Here is a 22,630-nt window from a genome sequence, read left to right on the forward strand (position 1 = left end):
GCTGCACATGGGTAGAAAAATAGGTAGGTCATGTGTTTGTTGGGAAATATAGAAGGTTTGGGCTTTTATGACAAATTTGGCCGGGGTCGATTTTAGATATGGATTTTTACGATTAATAAACCATCGTGACTATGGGTACGGTTCCCGTGACATAGCTATAATACATAAATCCAAATTCGGGGGTGCATTTCATTTGACCCGATTATAACAACTTCGAATAATAAAACCTTTTGAAATAATTTGAGGCAAGCCAAATAAAACCCCCTAAGCCCATGGCCCTCACAAAACTAGCTAGCTTCTATAGAAAATTTGAGGTGCGCCATTTTCAGTAGATAACCCATGTCCCTCATTTAATTAATTTTAACTCTTTAGAAATCGAGGTGTGCCATTAGTTGAATTTTCCATGGCCCTCGCAAAGTTGAAAGCGCGTAGTTGCTTTAGATGCGCTATTTAAATTAATTTCCTTAAACTCGGGTGTGCATTTCATGTGGCATGGTTCAAGACGTGTTTTAGATAACGTTGAATCTTTCTTAAAAAAAATAATTCAAAGCGGTTTAATAAGTTAAAATATACCATAGGATAAAACATGTATTAAAATCAGATAATAGGCCAATTGTAATAGTTTGAGCGACTGTGCTAGAACCACGGAACTCGGGAATGCCTAACACCTTCTCCCGGGTTAACAGAATTTCTTACCCGGATTTCTGTGTTCGCGGACTGTAATAAAGAGTCAATCTTTTCCTTGATTCGGGATTTTAACGGATGACTTGGGACACCATAAATTATCCCAAGTGGCGACTCTGAATTTTTACATAAAAATAATCCCGTTTCGATTGTCACTTTAAGTTGGAAAAGAACTCCCTTATACCCTTCCGGGGGTATAGTAAAAAAGGAGGTGTGACAAGATGAACTTACCTCAGTAGGGAATTCTTGAGTCTTTTTAGAGTCAGAAGACCCATGTCTTTCCCCCTCAGTCGCAGATTGAAAGGATTCAGACTCAGAACTGGAATCAGAATTTGGAGCTGGACTTTCTTTCACTTGGCTAGATTTCAACCTTTCATTTAAAACCTTTCTCAAAGCCACAGATGCTACAGTTTTTCTACCTTCAAAACCTAGGTTTTGGGGATTCACTAGGAGGAGTAGATGAGGATGAATTTGAAGGCGATGGTGGTGGAGGAGAACCAGGATGATCTTGTGGGTTAGACAATTTTGTTTGTTAATTTGGAATTTTGGAGAAGAGAGCAATTAGAGTTGAAGAAGAGAATTTTTGACGGTTTTAGAATAATGAAGAAGATTAGAGATGTGGTGTGTATTTAAAGAGAATTAGACATTAATTCAGTAACGATAGCTTTTCATGGGTCAAATAGAAGTCTAATCAAACTGTAATTCCAGACTTTTAATGATTATTTGGCTTCCCTAGATATTAGGCAAAATTCACGGTTTTAAAGTTGTAAATGGACGAAACTGGTTCAATGCTTCAACGGATAGAATTTTCTAGGAATTTGGCAAGTATAGGACTTCTGCTCATGATTGAATTGTTAATCTTTCTAATTGTGCAAAGTATTGAAACCATACCTAAGCTTTCATATGAACTCATATTGATGAACTAGGTTCTTCATTTAGAATTCTCTTGAACATACCTCAAATGCCATAATAGAAAAAACTTTGTAAGAGATCAATGAGTCATATATACACATGTCACAGGAGTATACTAATTAAAATATTAGACTGAGTAAGAATTAATCTAGATATTTACACAAAGTTTGAATTCCTGGCCAATTTTTTTGTATTCTAAGCTGGACCTATTACATGATCTTAATCATCCCTAATTCCAACTTGTTCCTCTCAAATTTTTCTCTATTCAGTGCTTTAGTGAAGATGTCAGCAATTTGCTTATCAGTAGCACAGAATTCTATGGAGATCAGACCTTTCTCATAGTTGTCTCTTAAGAAATGATGCCTAACATCTATGTGCTTAGTCCTTTTATGATGAACAGGGTTCTTTGTCATACTTATAGCACTAGTGTTATCACAGAATATAGGAATGCAACCTACTTCTATACCAAAATCTACCAGCTGTTGTTTGATCCATAACAATTGAGCACAACAAGAAGCAGCAATAACATATTCAGCTTCAGCAGTTGACAAGGCCATGGAATTTTGCTTTTTAGTAGCCCATGACACAAGACATAAACCAAGGAAGTGTGCCATACCTAAGGTGCTCTTCCTATCCACTAGAAAACCTGCATAAGTAGCATTAGCATATCCTACTAAATTGAAATTGCTACCTTTGGGATACCAAAGACACAGGTTAGTGGTGCCTTTCAAGTATCTTAGTATCCTTTTGATAGCAGTCAGGTGAGACTCTTTAGGATTTGCTTGAAAGCGAGCACAATACACTGAAAACAATGTCAGGTCTGCTAGCAGTAAGATACAAGAGTGAACCAATCATACCCCTATACAACTTTTGATCAACCAATGAACCAGGTTCATCACCATCTAATTTAGTGGCAGTTGCAATGGTTGTGTCTATTTCTTTAGATTCTTCCATTTAAACGTTTTGATTAGCTCTTTTGCATACTTTTGCTGATGGATCATAGTTCCATTTGGACTTTGTTTGATCTGTAAGCCTAAGAAGAAGTTAAGCTCACCCATCATGCTCATTTCAAACTCACTCCCCATTAATTTTGCAAAGTCCTTACTTAGCTTATCAGTAGTGGCCCCAAAGATTATGTCATCAACATATATTTGTACAACAAGGAGATCCTTACCTTTTTCCCTTAAGAATAAGGTACTATCAATTTTACCTCTTTTGTAACCATGCTCCAGCAGGAATTTGGACAATCGTTCATATCATGCTCTTGGGGCCTGCTTGAGTCCATAGAGAGCCTTGTCTAACTTGTACACATGCTCAGGACATTCCTTGCTCTCAAACCCTGGAAGTTGTTTCACAAACACTTCTTCTTTCAGGTAGCCATTCAAGAAGGCACTTTTGACATCCATTTGATGAAGAGTGAATTCCATGTGTGCTGCAAAGGCTATGAGGAGTCTGATTGCCTCTAGTCTTGTAACTGGAGCAAAGGTCTCATCATAGTCTATGCCCTTCTCTTGGCTGTAACCTTGGACCACCAGTCTTGCCTTGTTTCTTGTAACTGTTCCATCTTCATCGAGTTTGTTTCTGAAGACCCACTTTGTACCAATGACTAATCTGTCCTTAGGTCTTGGAACTAGATGCCAAACTTGACTTCTCTCAAACTGATTGAGTTCATCTTGCATTGAAATCACCCAATCTGCATCCTGCAAAGCCTCAACAATATTTTTAGGCTCAATAAGAGATAAAAAGGCATCAAAAGCAACAGATTCTTTAATTGTGATCTAGTTTTGACTCCAAATGTTGGATCAGCGATAATTTTCTAAATAGGATGAGAACTTTGATATTTGTGAGGTTTCACAACCAACTGGTTTCTGCTAGATGTTTCTCCCATGTTTTGTTGCTGAGGAACAGGGTCATGAACATGTTCTTTTAGGGGATTTATTTCAATTCCTCCTTGATTAGTTCCCCCTGTCAGGTTGCCCTGGATGGAAGAACATGTTCCATCACCTGTTCCATCTTTTGGTGCCACTTTGACTTGTGTTGAGGCTTCAGTCAGATCCTTTACCAATCCAATGGCTTCATCTTCATGTTCTTATCTCTCAGAAAGAATGTTAGTTTCATAAAATACTACATATATACTTTCTTCTACACACAAAATTCTTTTATTGAACACTTTATATTCTTTGTTATGTGAAGAATACTCCCTCATTACTTCTGGGATCAAACTTACCTAGGGAGTCTTTTCCATTATTGTGCATAAAGCACTTGCAACCAAATGCCCTAAGATGGGATATATTTGGTTTTCTCCCTTTAAGTAATTCATAGGGAGTCTTCTCTACAAGAGGTCTAGTCATGCATCTATTGATAATATAACATGCAGTGTTTACAGCCTCTGCCCAGATGCTATGGGGCAATTTACTAGAAAGAAGCATAGTCCTAGACATGTCTTCAAAAATCCTATTCTTTCTTTCAACTACTCCATTTTGTTGAGGTGTCTTAGGGGCAGAGAAGTTATGATCTATACCATTTTCATCACAAAATTCAGCAAACTTAGCATTCTCAAATTCAGTTCTGTGATCAGACCTAATTGATGCAAGTTGATTTCCTAATTGTTTCTAAGTTTTTCGAACAAAGGCAGTAAACATGTCAAATGCTTCATCTTTATATGTGAGAAACAGTACCCAGGTAAATCTAGAATAGTCATCAACAAGTACCATTACATACTTCTTTCCACCTCTACTCATGGTTCTCATTGGACCACATAGATCCATATGGACCAGTTCCAACGACTTGGTTGTGCTTACCATTTTCTTGCTTTTGAAAGATGATCTTACCTGCTTCCCCTTGCACAAGCCTCACAAACTTTGTCTTCCTTGAACTTGATGTTAGGTAACCCTATCGCCAAGTCCTTAGAGACCAATTTGTTTAGCTGATTCAGACTGGCATGACCAAGTCTTTTGTGCCAAGGAGGGGATCATTATCCAGCACACTTAGGCAGGTTAGTTCATTTTCTGAGAGAGTGGACAAATCTACAATGTAAATATTATTAACTCTTTTTCCCTGCAAATCTTGTCAGTGGTAAGATTAATCACAAAGCATTTAGTAGAGGTGAATGCTACAAGGTTATCTCTGTCACACAGTTGTGACATACTGATAAGGCTATATTTCAAGCCATCTATCAAGTAGACATTTTCAATGGTGTGAGAGTCTGTCTTACCTACCTTTCTAACCCCAATGATCTCACTTTTCTTCCTATTTCCAAAGGAGACATTGCCTCCCTTTAAGTCCTTAAGTGAAAGGAACTGGTTCTTGCTTCCAGTCATATGTTTTGAGCAGCCACTATCCATGTACCATATTTGGTTGCTTCCCTTCGCTTGAACTTGCAAAAAGAAATCAGGGGTTAGTCTTAGGAACCCAAACTAGTTTGGGTCCCTTTCTATGGGCAAAGGGATAAATCAGATTCCTTCTAGCCCACCCAGGCAGCCTATTTTTTTCTTGAACAAAAGTTTTGTTCTTTTGACTGGCCTTTTCTTTTACATTACATTCATTTTTGTAATGACCAGTCTTGCCGCAATGTGTGTAAATTTTGTTTTCAGGAAGAGTGAGGTACTTGCTTTTAGGATCCCACTTAGGTGCTTGAGTTCCATAACCAAGTCCTCTTTTGTTTCCACGGTGATGTTCGTGTATCCAGGAGAGTGCATCAGAAGCCTTGTTCCATTTGCAAGTTCCGTCTAGTTCATGTTTTACCTTCCCTAGATCTTCTTTTAGTACTATTATCTGCTCATCTTTCTTATATAGTTCATCCTTCATTTTTCATAGGTTTTCTTCTAGGGTGAGATGAGTGTGATCAGCTTTCTTCTTTCCTGTTCCTAGTTTCAGTTTTACATTCTCAGACCTAAGTTCTTGGATACTAGTGTCAAGTTCAAGAACCTGGTTCTTCAACTCAGTATTTTCACTTTCACTCTCATTAGCCCTAGACTCTAGATTTTTGCACTTGGCTTTTAGGATCATACATTCCCTAGACAGCTCTTCCTTTTCATTGTTAATTATCTCAAACTCATCAATGAAATCCTGCAATAGCTCAGACAATTTTTCTTTAGACAGGAATTTAATCTTGTCTTTGAGGTGAAGAATACTTACCTCTTGTTCATCATTTGATTCTCCTATGACCATAAGAGCTTGTTCATCTCCAGCTTCATCTTCTGATTCCTCATATGATGTTTCTCCCCAGGCAACAACCATAGCCTTTGTTGATCCGTTGTTCCTTTTGGTTGAACCTGTTCCTTCTTCTTGCTCCTTCATTCATCCCTTTCCTTCTTCCACTCAATTTCCCATTAAGGGTAGTTCTTGATCATGTGATCAGTCTTACCACACTTGTAGCAGCCCTCATTGGTCTGTTTCTCATGAGCCCTTGGTTTGTTGAAGGTTGTACCTCTTGAAGAACCCTTTCCTCTCATCAAATAATTTTTGAAATTTCTAGTGATCATAGCCATTTCATCATCCTCCAGATCTGAACCTTCAGTAATTTTAAGAGCCAGACTTCTTTCCTTCTTGGGTGCATCCATTTTCATGGTCTGCCTTCTCAGTTCATAGGCAGTAAGGTTTCCTATTAGTTCATCCAGCTTGAGGGTAGCAATGTTCTTTGATTCCTGAATAGCAGTGATTTTGCTTTCCCAAGATACTAGCAGAACCCTGGTCAAAATCTTCTCAACTTTGTCTTCTTCGACAATAATCCTTCCAAGAGATTTAAGTTCATTTGTCAGTGTGGTGAACCTTGTATACATCTCTTAGATGGTTTCTTCTTCCTTCATGGTGAAGTTCTCATATTAGGAGTACATCAGTGTTCCTCTAGACCTCTTCACTTGAGGTGTTCCTTCATGAGCCACTTGCAGAGTGTCCCAGATTTCCTTAGCAGTAGTACAACTTTGAATTCTACTGTACTCATCTGGACCTAGTCCACACACAAGCCATTTCTTGGCCTTGGCATTTTTCTCCCACTTCTTCAGGTCTTTAGCAGTGCAGTCAGCCCTCGTCTTAGGCACATCCACTCCTTCAGCATTCTTCTTTATAGTTGCTAGAGGACCATCAGTGACTATGTCCTAGAGCTCATAGTCTTCTCATATATGTGATCCCTCATCCTGTTCTTCCACCAAGAATAATAGTGACCATTGAAAAGTGGAGGCCTAGCAGTGGATTTCCCTTCCCAATTCCCAGGTGGTGCACTCATGTTGATCTTTTCCTAAGGTGTTAGCCTCTTCAAGGATAACCTGCTCTAATACCAATTGATGTTTTAAGCGTCAATACCACACAAGAAAGGGACAACCTACTACTCAGTAGGATTTTCCCCAACACTTCACTAAATCACTAAGCCAAAACAGCATTTACAAAACTCTTTGTAAACCTAAGGATTACCTCAAATCCCATTGTAGCAACCAGCCTCTAACTGTTGCGATAACTTCAAGTTAGCCTATAACTTGAACTCTCAAAGTACCTAATACAATTGCTTCTATGAAAGCTAAAAAGGTACAACTTTGAACCACTTACTACAATTGAACTAGAATAAGAAAAAAATACAATGGAACTGGTTCTTCTATCTCATTCAAGTAGCTTCAGGAGTGCACACTCAAATCTCACATAAATTGCTTGCAAAATCGCCTTGCTCTTTTTCTTTCAATTTAGTTTAACTTCTGTGTTTGTGCAATGCCTGTAAAAGAGAACAATTACTATTATTTAATGAGTTAGTAATTAGAGTTTGATTGAGACTCAATTGTTGATCTTCCATCGAAGTTGAGTCCTTGAACAACACAAACTCCAACACTATCATTTATCCGGATTGTGTTCTCTTCACATAAGGAGACTTTCTCCCCTTATCCAATATGCAACCTTTTTGATCAGATCAGAAGATATTGTTGCTTGATCAGTGAGACTTATCTCCTTCACGTGCATCTCACATGTATAGGTTGATCATGACTGTGCTTCACATGATGGACCTGGTCCATGACTGAGTTCATTTGTCATTCTTCAAAATTTCACCTGTTCTTGGGCCAACAAAAGACTAGGCATAAAATGGATAAACCAAAAATAAAAGCACGCTTAATTTCTATACCTAAGTCATATAAATTCTTTGTCAATTCTTTGAGAATGAAAGAGTAAATAATTTAATACAGATGATATCATTCATGTCAAATAGATTTTGATAGATCCTTTTGATGGCAGGATAGATGATGATAATTAGTGTGTTGATATTATAAATCTCCTCTCATCATATTTGAATGTTTTACATATATTTACTAAAGCAATTTAAAATATATTTTACAGCTTTTTGAGCTCTTAAATTTTGATGAATCTGCATTTATCTTTACAAATATTTGTATATACCGAATTATCTTAATTAGTGAGCTATGATTTTTGGGTCTTTAGCTTGAGTGTATGTGTTCCTAGATCATTACAGGTCTCCTTGGTATAATTTGATAGAAATAATAGATCGGAAAAGACCTTCATGTTTTTGTGAGTTTTTGCGAGTGAAGATATATTATTAGCTAATTATTCATAAATTAAAACTCCTTATGAGTTGTGAAAAGATTATCTCCTTAATATAAAATTTTAAAAATGTGGGGGCCTAGGTGGCCAGAGTTATATATCATGATCCTTAGAAGAAAAAAGGTAGGAAAATTATTTATCAAAATTGCAATGAAGCTTTTGAGATTTTTGTGGCAAAATTTTTTATTGGAAGATTATTATTTTTTTAAATTACTTCTGGCTATGGAAAATTATCTTTCTTATTTATGGCTCGTTTCATACTAATTTGAGATAGTTCTATAGAAGTTATAGTTGCTTCTATGTTTAGAAAATTTTATTTTGGTATTTGGATATGGAAGATACCAAAAGAAAAGAAAATTTTAATATGTGTTGAAAGATATTTCTAAAGAAAATTGTATGGAAGTCAAATTTTATTTCATTTGAGATGATTTTATGACTTACTTGAGACGTACTATGAGTTAGTATTATATATGTGAAGTTTTCACTATATTAGGAGGATACAATGCTGATATTGAATCTTTAATTCAGATGAGGAAAAAAAACTACTTTGTGATTGTGTCATTACCTTTTTGATGGGGTGTTATGGTATTGGAATTGCCTAGCAATGAGGCTGTTAAGCAATCTCTCGGTGAATATTTAACTAGAAATTAAGCTGACAACATTTGTCGATGAATTGTGATTGACAAGGCGCAATAGCTATTTTAAAATGAATCTTTCAATGAAAAGAGTAGACACATTCTCTAGACACATAAGCAATTGCTTGGGGTTAGAGAATTTTTTATACATATTATGTATAGTCACAAGAGGATTTGGTCGATCCTTTGACTTCTAAGTGAAACATCGAGGGGTTGAGACTTTTGCCAATTTGAGATATATTAACAATTATGGTAACCCTACCTATGTGATTAAAGATCACATGAAGTAGGTTCATATAGATAATAACTAGTCATTAGTTGATCAAATATGCACTATCAAATTATGTCTCTTTCTATGGGGTGTGTGTGTGTGTGTATAGTGCAAGACTGCAAGGAATGTGAGGCTAAGTTATTAAACTCTTAATCCAATAATCCATAGCCTTTTATAGGTGGTGTATTGCATTGTAAAATACACTTGATGGATGAATCTGTATGAGTGTGGAGTGTGGCGGTTTCTATGAAATTTGTGGTAAAATTTCTAGAGCATTAATGAAAACCATGCGCGCGCATGGCCTCTTGGCGCAAAACCGCAATGAAAGCGGAAATTGTGGGGGTATAATATGATGAATAGGATCTCTAGCTTACAACAAAATTTTTTGGTTCATATAAGTTATCGGCTGCACCAAATATTCTGTAAGTTAAATTTTATTTTATCTATATTTGGTTCATAGTCCATAAGACACCAGAAGGATTTTATTATACCCGAAACCCAGCAAAATATTTCTCTTTATTTATTATTATTATAATATTTATTGTTATATCCCTTTTGAGATATGTGGGGGATTATTGAAAAAATTAGTGGTATCTAAAAGGTATTGTCTATCTTGGTTTGGAATATCTTTTCTCTTTGAAATATTATTTATATCTACTTATTATTTAGTAAGTTATTTTTTATTCAATGGAGTCAAACTAGGTGTTATCTAGCCGGTGGAGCAACACCTATATAAACATGGTCGTTGAGAGCTAAAGACACTTTTTGACATAAATTTCTTAGTCATCTTCTTCCTCTTATATGCTGGATTTCTTTCTTGAATTTTCTGCTATTTCTGTTCCCAGTTTAATAACTGGATGAGCTTGTTCATTCCCGGGGATATGCCTATTTTTATTCATTATGGTGTTGGCAAAATATCCTTAAGGACAATGTCTTGATACTCCTCAAACTAACTCCTATTCTCCGTAACCAAATTTTACAATAAAGGGAAGATTAATTTTATAAAAAATAAGGATGCCAACAACATCGTAGAGAAAGTTTTGACCGTTGAAGTGAGGTTGGGAATATGTTTTATTGATTCTCACTGTAATTTTTTTGTCACTAATTTATTTATGGGGAGGAAGAAGGAAGAAAGAGAGTACAGATAGACTCTAACCACTCTCTACATTAACCACTAACCAACCAAATCCCTATAGCTATGGTAACATCACCACTCCCAACTAAGGATCCAACTCACTCCCTCAATACTAGCGGAACTATCAGATTCATTTTCCTTAAACCCAAAAATAGAATGGATGAAGATCTCTCACTCAAAAACTGTTTCAAAGAGATACGGATAGAAAAGAACATATGCTCTATCAATTCATATGAACTGGAATACATTTTGATCTCTCAACCACAATTTGAGTTGAATGCAGGGAAAATACCAATCCACTCTCCAATGAAGATAAAATAAGGCTATATCATCCATGGAGATTCTCACTGATCATAAAATTATTTGGGAAAGAAAATACCCCCATCAACTTCTCAGAGCAAAGCTTACAGAACTATGAAAACCAACTGAGCCCCTTATACTCATCGATCCTGGTTGGGATTTTTTTCATTACAAAATTCAGCCTGGAGGAAAGTATGAATAAGATCCTACATGAAGGGCCATCGTTTATATCCGGGCACAACCTATCTGTTAGATAATAAGAAGCAAATTTTAGCGCCGCTGAATTTAAGGTGTTAATCAAAGTGGTATGGATCGGACTGCCCAGCTACCAACAAAATTTTATGATAAAGCCATCTTGGAACAAGTGGGAGGAAGAGTAGAAAAACTACTAACAATTGACACGTGCACTTCATCAACATTGCGGAATTGTTATGTCCTAATCTGTATTCAACTACCACTACAAATACCAGTGAGCATATATATCATCATACCCACACACACCCAACCCATTATCTACGAATTATGAGGAAGAATTGGTCATACCATGAGGAATTATGAATACCTAGTTAAACACCCCCCTCTGAGGAACATGTCCAGCACACTACATCTCCAGAGGAAGATTCAGAATGACGCACAGTCTCATTACCAAGAAGCAGGCGAAACCAGCATAAATGTGGTCGCAATCGAGAAAATTCTCCGGCTAAAATGGTAGACGACAATATTGTGCAAGTAAAAATGTACGATGACTCTACAAGTAAGTTTCTTAATACCCAAAATTTTAAATACAAGGGAAAATCCCACAATTCCCAGAATAGGCTTGAATGAAGGGGTTAATTGGGCTCCCGGAAAAGACTATATGAAATTTGGAACGCAGTGGACCCCCAAATGGGCTAATCTTCTATAGGTCCAATTACTTATGCGGACACTCTCCCACCATGATTGGAACTACGCGCTTCAAATCCAAAGGCCAAAAGGCATCTTCAAACAGATCCCCCCACTAAAGATGATGAATTGGCTAATTCACATTATTATTAAAGCCCACAAAAAGATCCCACTTTTAGAAAAAGAGAGAAGGGGTCTTTACCAAAAATTACTCCGCTCCTCCCCTAGTATCTTCCTACAAAATGAAGGTCTCCTAATTTTAGAGAAAGGGACTCTGACAGTTTAAGTTCAATCACAAGTGGACAATTCTCTCATAAGGAACACCAATACAGATACACCCCACCTTCCAACCCCCTATCCTGTGGTGATTTCTCTGATGACAAGACCCATATCAGAGGTAATCAAGTAGTTGTATCAAATTTTTTCCCTCACACAACAATGAAGTGATACTGCTTTTCAATCCTCTAAGATCGAGCTTTAGAACCAAAGGATTATAACTCTAGAAGAGAGGGTCTTTTGCCAAAACCAACCATAATAGGAGATGGAGTTTTAGATAACTCTCCAAATTATAGATCAAAACCCAAACAACCAACAACACAACATACTCTTTCTGTCGATAATCTCAATGCTACTTACACCGAAGCATGTTTTGGTATCATGGCTGGAAATGACACTACAAGGCCACTCTCAAACCATTTAACTCATGTTAGGGACAATCCCAGTCTCCATCTAAGTGCAAAATCTCCTCTACCTGGCCTAGCTAGCAACTCAGCTATTGAACCAAAAATTGACCAATCTCAAACACTAACTATGGGTATCAACTCTGCTACGTGCCCAATACTTTGGCACTTAACAACTTCTCTCAATAGAGGAGATAAACAAGCTCATGGGGCAATTGTGCCTGATCATGCCGTTCTTTCCCATGATGAACCTAGAGTCAGTCAACCCATCCCTTTCATTCACCCTGTGGCCACCAGTAGAGCAGAAACAAGTCTCACCATCAATTCCAATTCTAAGCTTAATTTCAATCCCCTGCCCAAGATCAGTCTGGTGGTATCATTGTCATGTGGAATGATGATCTAGTGAAGCCAGAGAAGGTTTCTACCATACCTAAGGGTATGCATGTCATAGTTGAAGTAACCCCATTCCCCTCCAAATGGCTTTTTCTGCTATTTATGCTAGTAACAACTATGAAGATATGATTAAACCGTGAGATTACTTAGTTAATATTGCTTCTATTTTCAAGAGTAGTTGGCTGATAGGTGGTGATTTCAATGAGGTTCTAAAAGCTAGAGATAATTCGGGGGTGACAGAATTAATTGTAATAGGAGTAACAATTTTTGGAATTGCCTTAATCATTATAAGCTTGTAGAGTTAGGATTCAAAGGCTCCAAATATACTTGGACCAATAAGACGTACTCTAGAAGGCAAGATTTGATTCTAGAAAGGCTAGACAGATGTTTTGCTACTGATAATTGGAGTGAGTTGTTCCCTGAGACATTTTTCAGTCATCTCCCACGCACTCACTTTGATCACTGCCCCCTCTTTGTTAATATAGTGAGGCACCACCACACTAATCCTAATAAACTCTTTAGATTTGAATCTATGTGGTGTAATCTTCCGGAGTTTACTACCATAGTCCAAAATTATTTTCCCCCACCTAATGATCTTATGAGAGCCACTAATACATTTAAGGATAAAGCCTTAGTGTGGAATAAGAATATTTTTAGGAACATTTCCACTGGAAAAGCACATCCTTGCTAGACTCACAGACATTTAGAAGTTTCTCAGTTACCCCTTTAGTAGGTTCCTCCAAGGCCTAGAAGTTACTCTACAGGGAGATTTATCTTCCATCCTCAAGAGTGAGGAGGATTTCTGAAAATTAAAATCTAGGATCAATTGGCTATGTGAGGGGATGCCAATACTAAATTTTTTCACACATCTACCTTAAATAGAAGAAGGAGGAATAGAACCCTAAGCCTGAAAGATAAGGTAAAAAATCTGATCCAAGAACCACTGGATATCAAGAACACTCTCTAAATATTTTAGTAACATCTTCACCACAGATCAAAAGTCCTCCCCACTCCATATCACTCATCCTGATAATAGGGATCATGTCCTATCACACAGTGACCAAGCCACCATTGATTGCCCCTTAAGGACTACTGAGATCCTTTGTGCTTTTAAATCTTTCAAACCTCTAAAAGCTCCAGAGCCTAATGGGCTTCATCCCTATTGTTTTTTATATTATAAGTACTGGTATTTGGTGTCTAGGTAGGTTAATGATTTCTGTCAAATGGTCTTCTCCTCAAGGAGAATTCCCCCTAAAATGAACTCACCAACCGTTGCTTGATTACTATAAGTGCTAACGCTAATATGCTCAAGAATTATAGACACATTGGCATGTACAACACTATGTATAAGCTGATAACTAAGACCATTGTTAATAGGATTAAGTTGTTCCTTAGTGTTATTATTGGTTCCATACATACTAGTTTTCTAGCCAATAGAATGGCTACTAATAATGCTACAGTTGTTTAGGAATATATAACTCATTTTCATAAGATGAGAGGAAAAAATGCTAACATGATCCCTAAAATAGACCTAAAGAACGATTTTGACATAATAGAATGGTCCTTCATAAGAGACTCTCTCCTATTTTACAACTTCCCTAGCAGGATTATTGATCTGATTCTCTCTTGCATATCCTCTAGCTCCATATTTGTCCTTGTCAATGGGGTCAGACCACTGCCTTCAAACCATCTAGAGGTATTAGGTAGGAAGACTCTTTGTCCCCCTACCTGTTCATTTTATGTATGAAAAGACTCTCCAGATAGATTAATAGAGTTGTCAAACCAATAAGTGGTTTCCTATTAGCATCAGCAGGAATAGGGCTAGGACTTCTCATCTATTTTTTGCTGAGACCTTACTTTGTTTGCTAGGGCTAACAAGAATGAGACCATTATGAGAACCCTAAATGCTTTTAATTCAGAGTCTGGTTAAAAATTCAATTTCCAAACATCCAAGGTCATAATTTTTGTCAATTGCAACACTGACTGGGCCAACTCATGCTTTGCATCCTTGGGTAGTAAAGCTAGTCTCTCTCTTGGTAAGTACTTGGAATTCTTTATTTTCCACAAAAGGACTACCAATAGCGATTTTTTAGTTTATTATTGATAACATGAACACCAAATTAGCAGGATGGAATACCAAGCTCTTAAACATGACTGGTCGTACAACTCTGGCAAATCAAGCTTGGGAAGCATCCCCAATCATGTTATGCAATACATCAAGTTCCTTACCCATACAAATAATAAGATAGATAGAATCCAAATTTTTTTTGTATTGGGTACTACTATAGAGAAAAGGAAACTACACCTTCTTAAGTAGGACACGGCCACAAAGCCAAAATTTAAGGGGGGCCTAGGTCTACAAAAAGCTGAAATGAAGAACAAGGCTAGCCACACAGCTTAGCTTGGAGATTGTTCCATCAGACTAACTCTTTTTGGGCTAGGGTTTTTATAGGAAAATATTGCACTGGCCATAACGCTAGGGGAAGACCTGAGACTAGAACTTGGCAGTGTATTATTGATGGCTGGTAAACTTTCACCAAAGCTTCTAGGTGGGTGGTATAGAAGGGTAATATGGTCAACTTCCTTTGTGATACCTCGACTCCTAACATACAATCTCTCAATTCCATTCTCCAAGGACCTTGGCAAGAGTCTGAGGAATCCCTCAAAATCAACATTATGTTCAACAATTGAGTCTAGGATTTCAGTGGTATCTCTTACCCCCTTCTTGAGTCCATAATTAAAGTCACTGAAAACACATTCATCCCTCTTCACACTTCTACCGAAGAAAAACTCATTTAGAACCTCACCAGTAATGACCTCTTCACTGCAAAATCAGCCGACACCTTCATGGACTCCAATTAGGAGCCAACTAGGATAGAGGAGGAACATTTTGGTTTGGTATGGAAGCTCAAAATTCTCAACTAAATTAAATTGTTTACATGGCTCCTCCACCACAATAGGCTTCCTACTAGTCAGTACCTCTATCACATTAGTCTGAATATTAATCCTAATTGCTCCTTCTATGAAGTGGCTGAAGAGGATATTCCACACATTTTTTTGAATGCCCTAGTGCTAAACTTTTCTGGCAGAATCTGTTAAATGCTTGTACTAACCAAGTATGCATCCTTTTCTTTCTCCTTCTCTCAGTCCTCATGGCACTAAACTTGGAATAAGTTAAAGAACATAGAGTTTAATAACAACGCTCATGGAAGAATCTCCTCCCCTTCTAATTTTAGAATATTTGGCTAACTAGAAATAATAATTTGTTTGATAAGAAAAAAAATCCAATTTCTGTTAACCACGCCATAAACAAAGCTGTTCAATACTACCATGTGGCAGGGAACTAAGAGATAAGTACTGAATCAACCATCATTCATCTGAAGTGGGAACCACCTGTCATAGAGGTATTTAAACTCAACACAGATGGTGTTTCAACAACAAATCTAGGAATTATGAGGGCTACATGGAGTGTTTAGAAATCATAGAGGGGACAGGGCAGTGAATTACATGAAAGGCATCCTCTACACTACCAATACAGTGACAGAACTTCTTGCACTAATACACGGCCTGAGAATTGCCCTTCAACAAAAAATGCTTCCTTTAGAAATTACTACTGACTCTATAGAAGTAATAAGGATGATCACAGAGGGCCACCTTCTTTATAACTCTATTGTTTGTGAATGCAAGTCACTGATGGAGCAATCGAGGAACCTGAATAAATCATCGTTATAGGAAGCAGAATCAAGTAGTGGACCTCCTCGCCAAGGAAGGAGCTAAAAATAACTTTTTGACAGGCTTGAAAATTTGGTAGTTCCCTGGTATTTGCAAATGATGTACTTTGGGCAGACACATAGGAACTGTATTTACTAGGAAAACCAAAGCCTGTAATAGTAAGTCTTTTGAACAATGACCCCATGTTAATATAGAGTGCAATCTCTCATGCGACATTGTAATTATAAACTGCCGTTATATTGTTTTTATATATAATTATCCAATTTGAAAGAAAAAAGGATGGAAGAGAGTGAGCAACCCAACAGAGCAATGTTTATTTTGACTAATACATATTATGTTATTCTAGGGCTAAGCGGCTGATAAAAGTTTGGTCCGAGCTACCAACTTTTTATAAATCTCAAACTTTTTTGGTTTGTTGATTATCTCTTTTATAATATGTTTAATTATCAAAATTAAAAAAATTATTATAATGATTATATCAAACAAATCAAATAAAAAAAGAGTTACTTTTTTTGTTTTTTATTTTTGTTTTTGTTTTTATATGTTTGTAATGTCTCAATTTGGATGACACATGCCACACAAATTGATGCAATCAGTTAAACAGACCAACTTGGGTGTTATTTATTTTTTTAAAGATTAAGACGTCGGAATCTGAACGCATATCTGGATTTTAAAATATGTATAAAGTTAAAAATATTTGAATGCACATCTGAATATCAATATATGCATTAAGATCTGAATACTAAATGATTGAGACGGGTTTTTTCAATATCTGAATGTATAAAATTTATCCTTACTTATAAGTTCATAAATATAAAATTCAAATAAAAATAAAATACGCATTAATCTAATGTTTTATCAATAAATGTTTTAAAAAAATATAGTTGGTGGCAGTTATCCCTATAGAGCGAAAGAGCTACCAGGGGCTAACAATGGCGTTTGTGGATGCCGATTGGAGGCAGTGATTAGTCATTGTTTTGTGGTGGTTCTAAATAGTGGCTAGTGGTGATTGGTAGTGTCACGACCCAAAATTCATTAAAGGTCGTGATGGCGCCAGACACTACTGTCAGGCTAGCCAACACTAAATAGTTAATTAAATTCTCTTTTTATATTTTTAAAATGATAAAGTTTTCTTTAATTCCACTAGCAATAGATGAACTTTATAAAATAAATAATAATATTTTTTTAATTCAGCACTGGATATCCCATAATCACCCTAGAATCTAGTGTCACAAGTGCATGAGGAATCACTAGGAAATAAAATGTAGTACAATAATTGTCTGGAATACAAATTTGTATAGAAAAGAAAATACAATACTCTGAAGGAGACTCTGTTGGCTGCGGGTCGTCTCGAGAATTGCAGCTCAGTTAAGTCTCCGTATTAACCATGCCGATGCGCCCACTAGGCCATTTGACATACATGTGCCTGTGCAACAAAAATGCACAGCAAATGTAGTATGAGTACGAAAATAACGCGTACCTAGTAAGTATCCGGTCTAACCTCGAAGAAGTAGTGACGAGAGGTTGATTCCGACACTTACTAATGGTCCAACAATATGATAATATGAAATTCTAATTAAGTACGATTTATTGAGATAACAATCAAGCTCAAAACAAGAAATATCTGCACAATTTTTTCATCATATTTAAGAACCCCAAACACTTCCTTCTTTTATAGCATTTAATCTTTCAAACAACGAATTTATACAATTTATAAAATGGGTTTCCAAAGCTATTATCACATAGGAATTCCACCGAGGACGTTCGGCCCGATACAACATAAATATAAATTGTAAATTCCATCGAGGATGTTCGGTCCGATCCAACATAAATGTAAATTGTTCACTACCGAGGGTCGAACGGCACGAACCATAAATGCATTTATTACTCAGCTCGCGAATCATACATGCGGCGCAGTCAAATGTGAATTTAAGAAATTACTCGCGAATTATACCTGCGACGCGGTCAAATATAAATTTAACATTTAAATCATATCTCTTTGTTGATTCTTTTCAAAATAAGGGAAATTCATCTTGAAGCTTTTTAAGAAATTACCCCGCTCGCGGAACATACATGTGACGTGGTTACACATAAATTTCTTAAACTATTAATAATATTCCTCAATTCTTTTCGAAATTTCAAAGTTCAAATGAAACCTTTTAAATCTTAAATTCTTTCAAGACAATTATTGCTCAACCTAAATCTTGCTTCTTCTCAAGGCAAACAATAAACATAAATCGACGATAGTATCAATAAGACATGATGTAAACCTAGACTACCCGGGCATAGGTGTAGTTAGTAGCTACGTACGAACCCTCATCACCTCATGCCTATGTATCCCCCATAATTAAAAGCACATATTAATTTATTTTACCTATGGGGTTAATTCCCTTTTACAAGGTTAGAAAGGAGACTTACCTCGCTCCGAAGTTTTATAACCAGCTCCAACACCACTCTAACACTTCAAACCGATGCCCAACACTCTAAAACTAACCAAACAATGTGCAAACCAATGAGAATATACTCTAATACTCATAACAATTTAATTCACAATAAATTTCCAACTCCGTTCGGAAAGTCGATAAAGTCACCCTCGGGCCCACGTGACCGGATTCCAAAATTTTAAGAAGATAAAAATTATCCATAACCTTACGAACTCAAATATATAATTTATTCTCAATTCAATATCCAATTTTGGGGTCAAAATCTAAGAATACCAATTTCTAGGTTTTTCTTCAAAACCCCAAATTTTCACTAATTTTCATGTTAAAATCTATACATAATCAATGTATTTAACTCATAATAGGTGGAGATAGCTTACCTTGCCATTGATGATGAAAATCCCGTTTTGAAACCCTCCAAGAATTGCCCAAACCAAGAGAAAATAAAAAGAAAATGGGCCAAATTTTGTCTTTTAAATAAACATACTGCCCAGCGATTCCTCGCACTGCGGTCACTTGACCGCTTCTGCGGTTCCATAGGTGCGGACCAAATACCATTTTTGTGTTCCTCCATCAGACCTCTTGATTGCGCATCTGCAATCGCCATCCGTTTCTGCGCCTTCGCTTTTGCGGCTCCCCGCGTATAGGTGCGGTCCCGCTTCTGCGCAACTCGGCCGCATCTGCGGCCCCAGTCTTCTCCAGCCTAAGCCGCTTCTGTGGCCCTCATGACCTCTTCTGCGACCCTCATGACCGCTTCTGTGGCTCTGCACTTGCGGCCCTATCCTCGCAGGTGCGGTTACATGAGAAGACAGCAGCCTCAACACCTCCACAAGGCCAAACTCAATCTATTGACCATCCCAAATCCACCCGAGGCCCCCCGGGACCCGTGGAATCATACCAACCAGTTCCAAAATATAATGCGAACCTGCTCGAGGCCTCAAATCATATCAAACAACACAAAAATCATGAATTGCACTCCAATTCAAGCTTAATGAACTTTAGAACTTCAAAGAAACCTATCAAATCACGTTCGATCGACCTCAAATTTTGCACACAAGTCACATTCAACATTACGGACCTACTCGAACTTTCGAAAACAAAATCCGATCCCGATATCAAAAAGTCCACTTCCGGTCAAATTTCTTAAAAACCTTCAAATTTCTAACTTTCGCCAAACGATTCCAAAATGACCTACAGATCTTCAAATCCACTTTTGGATGCGCTCCCAATACCAGAATGACCGTACAGAGCTATTCCCGGATTTAGAATCCGAAATGGACATCGATAACATTGAAATACACCTCAACCCAAATATATGAAATTCTTCCAAAATGCCAACTTCCACAATAGGTGCTGAAACGCTCCCGGGTCATCCAAAACCTGATCCGTACATACGCCAAAATCCAAAATCATCATAAGAACCTGTTGGAACCTTCAAATCCCGAATTTGATCGTTTACTCAAAGTCCAACCTTAGTCAGAATCTTCCAACTTAAAGCTTCCGAAATAAGAATTCTCTTTCCCAATAAACTCCGAACTTCCGAAATTTTAATTTCGACCACGCGTGCAAGTCATAATACCTGAAGTGAAGCTACTCATGGTCTCAAACTGCCAAATGATGCAGTAGAGCTCGAAACGACTGGTCGGGTCGTTACAGGTAGCGGTGGCTATTTATGATTGAGGATAGTGGATAGTAAGCGGTGATAATGGTGGAGTGATGGTGATGGTTGTGATTGAGAAATTTGGTAGTGGATGGTGATAGTTTATAATGGCGGATAATGGGCTATGATTGATGATCGAGGTGGTGGTGGTTGATGGTGGTAATTGAGGTATATTGGCGGGTGTTGAGGATGATAGTAGTGGAGTTGTTGGTAGTTCATAATGGTGGGGGTGGTTGGTGGTGGTAGTCGATAATGGTGGGGATGGTGGTAGTTAATAATAGTGGTTGGTGGCGGCAATGGTTGCAGATGGTGCGGTGGGTAGTGGTGTTTATGGTTAAATATGATGGTGGCGAGTGGTGCATGGTGGTAATTGATAATAGTGGACGGTGGCGGCAGTGACATATTCAGACCCATTAAGTGGTAAAATAAAAAAATAAAATACACTTAATGATTAAGATTCAGACTTAAAAATAAATGGACTTAATGTCTGAGATCTGAATAATTAAGATTCCGATCTCCATTAAATGCAAACAAATGAGGCTTTAATCTATGCCAAATTGATCTGCCAAATGAATATATATACTTATAGCTTGTTTCGTCAAACTCTTAAAATCTATTTATTTTAAAAAGTATTTTTTAAATAAGAGTGCTATCCAAAAGAGTTCCTTTGAATACTAATAAATTTGTGTTTGGCTAATTTGAAAAGTACTTTTGTCAATATCAGAGCAACAATTTGTGTTTTGCTAAGGTTCTAAAAATATTTTGAGAAAAACTATTTTTTTAGCGTCTAAAAGAGAGCTTTAGTTACTACTCAAAATCACTTATTTTTTCCAAAAATTTGGCCGAACTCTCTATAATAAGCATTTTTAAAATCTAAAATAAACACTTTTAACTTTCGAGAAACTTGGGCAAACAAACTACTCTACCCCATCTAAATCTGAACAAGTTATGTGTTCGTGGGTTAAACTTGATAGCCAAGTTACATACATTTTCCTTCTGCACTTCTCTTCTAGTTATTTTTTCCTTTTCTAGGCCACCTAAAGAAGGGAAAAAGAACAAGTGTAATAAAATTAATCATCTTTGCTTGTCTCCTCGGTTTCAGGACGGATTCAAAGATAATGCAACTTTTCCATTTTAAAACGTCAAATACTCTGAATCTAAACTATATATAATATTATGTTTATGTTTGTTTCTTTTTCATTTTATTTTTTGGGCTGGAAGTATTCTATGAATAGTGGTGGAGAAAGAGGAAATAGAATAAGGATAGACCTCTGGTAAGATTGAATTAATTAACTCAATGTAATATAGGATAGGTTGAAAAAAGATGCAACTTCTTCTAACGAGAGACGTCTATCTATATCTTTTCCATGTCCAAATCATGAGATAAGAGGATAAAATATAAATTATTATTGGAGAAGATGCTTAATTTTTTAAAGCATAATAGAAAGATGAAAATGATTTTCACTTCTATTTTTTCTCATCTGACATGTTCAATATGTTATTTATTGTAAAGATATCCTATAATTAAATGACAACGAAATGAGTATTCTTTTGCACTAGAATGACTAACAGCATGAATTTTTGAATCCACAATTAAATTATTGAAGATCTTCTTCCTCGAAGCAAAGAATTCTAGCCAGCTTTTATTTTAATTTTTAACCAAACTTCATATATGGTCAAGCTACAAATTGAGACCATTTATTGCTTTGTCAATAACAATATATTAATAAATGCGTAATTATCTACATATGCATGTATATCCGTAGAAAAGTAGAAACTAAGCAGTATACTTTAGCAACTCAATAAACGAAATAGAAAAATTAACCCAAATAAACGTTTACCTAATTTTTTAAATAATAAACTGTCGGGATATATATAATATATGTAAAATTTATGCATAATATGTATATAACTATGTATAATTATTGTATAATTTATATATACCGTCTAGCAAAAGGTAAACATTGAATCTGGATGGCTATTTGTATAACAAGGAAATACTGTATGTCTTTAACTATGTAATAGGCCCCTCTCTAAATTGTAATAATTAATTAACATATATACTAACTTGTTTGACTTGGTCACTTGATCATAGTAAAATAATATAGTTTAATATAAATATCGGGTGCTCATAAAGAGCTCGTTTGGATGAGCTTATTGTAAGTGACTTTTAAGCCCAAAGATATAAGTTAGGAATTCTACCTTTTGGTTTTTGACTTATTTTTGTCATTTTAGCTTAAAAACAAGTGTTTAAAAGTATTTTTTTACTTTGACTTGTTTTGACTTAAAAGCACTTAAAATAAGCAAATTCAAACAGGCTCAAGTTTGTTACCCTCTAGCCACACCATCGTTGGAATCATGAGCGAAG

General features: G+C 36.5%; 1 long non-coding RNA gene across 2 annotated transcripts; it reads left to right on the top strand.

The window, feature by feature from the left end:
* Window positions 1-9,882: 9,882 nt before the first annotated feature.
* Window positions 9,883-16,411, top strand: LOC142166372 (uncharacterized). 2 transcript variants are annotated; one of them, XR_012696750.1, is made up of 2 exons: window positions 9,883-11,228; window positions 15,769-16,411. It is a non-coding gene; the product is annotated as an uncharacterized LOC142166372 (long non-coding RNA). The 2 variants fall into 2 exon arrangements; XR_012696751.1 differs by lacking the exon at window positions 9,883-11,228 and adding an exon at window positions 11,239-11,753.
* The last annotated feature ends 6,219 nt before the right edge of the window (window positions 16,412-22,630 follow it).

The sequence above is a fragment of the Nicotiana tabacum genome, chromosome 11 (assembly GCF_000715075.1).
Source record: "Nicotiana tabacum cultivar K326 chromosome 11, ASM71507v2, whole genome shotgun sequence".
Lineage (NCBI taxonomy): Eukaryota > Viridiplantae > Streptophyta > Magnoliopsida > Solanales > Solanaceae > Nicotiana > Nicotiana tabacum.